The sequence below is a fragment of the Apis dorsata genome, unplaced genomic scaffold, assembly GCF_000469605.1.
Source record: "Apis dorsata unplaced genomic scaffold, Apis dorsata 1.3 scaffold_470, whole genome shotgun sequence".
In the NCBI taxonomy this organism is placed as follows: Eukaryota; Metazoa; Arthropoda; class Insecta; order Hymenoptera; family Apidae; genus Apis; species Apis dorsata.
In genome coordinates, this window is record NW_006263709.1 from 221,638 (window position 1) to 225,547 (window position 3,910).

The following is a 3,910-nucleotide window of genomic DNA, read 5'->3' on the forward strand; positions in this document are numbered from 1 at the left end:
AATTATGCTTTCGATAATAGAAAGAGAAAAGAAAATAAATCGAAATATTTTTCAAAGAGAAAAATTAAAAAAGAAAAATTTGAAACAATAGAAATGAATATATAAAAATATTTTTGATATATTCACGTATTTGGAAAAGTTAGGATGGAAATAAATCATTAATAGGGTACGATCTTTCATAGGTACAGGGTTGAAGATTGTGAGATGCAATGCGGCAATCGAAGACTACTAACGAATCGATATATCGACCGTATGATCAACAAACATTTTAATTATACATTATTATATCTTTTTCATTTCCAATGATTTAGATTTCAAAAAATATTAAATAAGTATAAATAATTGTTTATTTGTAATTAATTAATTTGATTATAGTTATTACATAATTATATTTGTTTTTATTACAATTAGAAAACATATAAATCGCAAAAAATTTGATAAATAAATAAAAATAAATGAAGAAATGATAAAAATTATAACTGCAGTCAATTATATCTATACCTTCAAAATATTCTCATTACATAACATAGCTGTTCCTGAAATATACCTGAATTATTCTTCAAAGTATAATCTTTTAAATTTTTAAAATAGTTTCAAAATAAAAAATTATAAAGAAAATATTTTATATTATAAATTTAATTTATTTATTTAATTATTATATTAAAAACAAATTTTTTTTATATATTTAGATCGAATAAAGTAAAATTTTTGTAAAATAAGAAAGAACAAATTGTAAATTCATAGTATTTGCATCTTTGAAAAAGGGAATTATTAGTCTTATATTAAATTGATAATGATAAATAATTTCTAATAATGTAATTACATTTGTGTTATTTATTGAAATTTTTTTTTAAATTATTTTTGATGTTTGAACTGTTTAGAAAGAAAAGAGAAATCAAAGTTTGTAATTTAGAAAAAAAATTCAATGAAAGATTACATTTCTTTAATTTTGTTTTTATTAGATAATTGAACATTTAACAAATTATAAATTTTGTTTTTACTTATTTATTACAATTTCATAATGAAAAAATGCATTTTTCGTTTTTTGTTTAAAAAAAATCGTTGATATAAAATAAACGAATATAAGAAATACAGAATACATATTCTCCCTGCAGTGCGACAAATATATGTGGCAATCATCGAGTGTGACATAATATAGTTATTGTCGCATGTTTATATGTTTATACTTATTTCTGTTTTCATAATAATAATAATAGATTTAATATTAAAATCAATTTATAATAATATAATAACTACGTATATAATAAATAATACATATTATACATATGTTTAACAGGCACGTATATTTATTTCAATTGAAATATTTTTAATATTTCAATAATAGATTTAATTTTAATAGATTTAATTTTTATTATTAGTAAAATAATATAAATGTTTTATTTTAATAAAAGAAAATTATTAAATTAAAAAAAATTTTATCTTATCAATTTTATCTTATATAAAGCATTTATAAGAATTTTTATAAAAATTAAGTATAATTTTCTATTGATGACTTGAAAATTAAAATTTTATCATTTTAGTTAGTAAAACATATATATATCTAGAAAATTTCATCTAGAAAAAATAAGATTTCATGCTTTTAAAAATTATATATCATTATTATTTAATTATATCATTTTTATACATTTTTTTTTCCTATACAATTGAATATTAAAAATATCATTTTAAATTTATTTATTTCAACAAGCATTTCAATGTTTCGCCATATAAGTGCATAAATTACGAGCAAGAAACAGTTCCTTAATTTCTCACGGTGTGCCGGCCGGTGCAGACAGACGTATCGCGTGTTTCTTAGCTAGTCATTATTTCACCCCGTAACATTTTCCCCTAAATAACCGCACCCATACTGCAGAATATGACCAATGATGACCTCCAAGTTTCAATGATACTTTTTAGTTTTTCCTCGTTTCCGGTGCAAGTCCTTTCCCTCGATACCGGCGTTTTCTAACATTGTACCGTGCCGGCCGGCTTTGCCGGTCATATCAGTCAGTCACATATACATGAGCATGCACACATGTATACAGAACTAAAGTGGTACGATTTCGTATCCCTGGCTATTCGAGTATGTAATACACAATCTGTATATATCAGTATAGTATGGACCCCGTTATACACCTAAATGGGGCCTACATTGCGACGTTTCCGATGCTGTGGCAATGTGTATGTGTGTATAAACCGAATGACTAGATGTTACGGGCAGTCTGGAGGACTGCGCGAACGGAACTAATCGCGTCAGTGCGCATCGCTAGTGGGGATACCGGAACGATCTTCGTAGAGGGGGTGTCTTTGCATGGTAGCGGCAAAGGGTATCGCAGTCTGTCAGAGAGCCGGCAGCCCGCAACGCGAGAGTTGCTGCCGAGTTAATTCGAGTTTGAGTATCGTTGATTGAAACATAGGGGGGAAGAGACATTTGTGAATCGTAGTAAAGAATTCGTTATTACCCGTCTTTAGATAAAAGGAACATTTCGTCTTCGATCTACGTTTAGTGTCGCTGTGTCTTACGACGGTTCTCTCTCGCAGCACCCTCTTGACCATCGTATTTGCAAACTACTTGGTCTTCTGTCGCTCTCCATTTGTCCCTCTTCTGTTCCTATTTTTTTCTTTTTTTTTCGTTCTCTCTCTTTCTCTTTCTCTCGTTTTCTTCTTTTTTTTAATGCATCGTAAACGAAAAAGTTGATTTCAAGAGACATATTGTTAACAAATCTGATTGTTCTCTCAGTTTCCTAACTGGATATATTTTGTAAAATTGCCCTTTTCGTGGGAGGAAAAACGTTCCTGGATATACCACATATCGAGAAATCGAAAAATTAAAACTGGATAATCGTGTCACCTAACGAGGTAAGGCAAAATATCTCTTTTTACAGGTATTAGTACTCTCACTCATCGGTGTGAGTCGTTAAAATTGTAAAAGTTGTAAAAGCAAGTGGTGGGATTGAAATTTCACAAAACTATGTATAGATTTTATCGGTTGACTATGTGGACGCGGGAGGGGTTGTTACTAAGGGGTAGACTGCAGTGGCGATACTAGAGTATTATTTTATACTTTTATTTCAATATTTAAAAAAAATATTATATTGTTTAGAGATTGACGATACGAATCATTTCATTTTTTAGTTTTCTTTTTCTTTCAAAAAATACACTGACATTAATCAAAAAGTACAAAATTCATCAAAAATTGTTCTCATTATTTATTATTTTTTTAATCTTTAATTACAATCAGTGCTTCTCTGAATTTCTACAATCTTCTTAGAAAAAAAAAATCTTTCGAAATTCACGATTTAAGAATAGGCGCTTAATGCTGTTTTGTAGTCAGCTAGCCCGAATTTGGATCAATGATCTAAGGTTGTAGCAGAGAAGCTCGGATCCTGCGCATTCAACGATAGGACATAGCCCTACCGCTTTTCAGGGAAAGGGTCGTGCAAATCCTGCGCAATACTTAACGCTAACACTGTCCGTATGAAATCGCGGTGAGACGACACGGCTTTTCATAAATTTCTCTTCGAAATTTTCTTGCTCCGGTAAGATTTTATCATAAATAATAAGTGATCTTATATGTACAAATCTTAATGGGTAGCATCTAAAATATTTTTTGATTATTTTCTTAATAAAATCGTTATCGTGAATATAAAAAAAATAGAATTAATATAATATTTTTTTATTTAAAATTAATTCTTTGTATTTATAAGAATATGTATGTACATACAGTAAATATACATATAGTATATATACAATAATATATACAGTAATATATACAATAAATAGTATATACTATATGTATATATAATATATATAGTATATATATGTATATATGTATATATAATACTATAGAGTAAATAATATATACTATATGTATATATATATATATATATATATATATATATATATATAT

General features: G+C 27.3%; 2 protein-coding genes across 2 annotated transcripts in view; one reads left to right on the top strand and one right to left on the bottom strand.

Annotated features, from left to right (window-relative positions):
• The window catches only part of LOC102677354 (heme oxygenase 1), a 9,298-nt gene extending 5,568 nt beyond the window's left edge, over positions 1-3,730 (bottom strand). Inside the window, exon 1 of the mRNA XM_006620023.2 lies at positions 3,725-3,730. The gene's annotated coding sequence lies outside the window, so the exon portion shown is untranslated. The remainder of the gene's footprint in view (positions 1-3,724) is intronic.
• The window catches only part of LOC102671372 (microtubule-associated protein futsch), a 32,793-nt gene continuing 31,199 nt past the window's right edge, over positions 2,317-3,910 (top strand). Inside the window, exon 1 of the mRNA XM_031512553.1 lies at positions 2,317-2,859. The gene's annotated coding sequence lies outside the window, so the exon portion shown is untranslated. The remainder of the gene's footprint in view (positions 2,860-3,910) is intronic.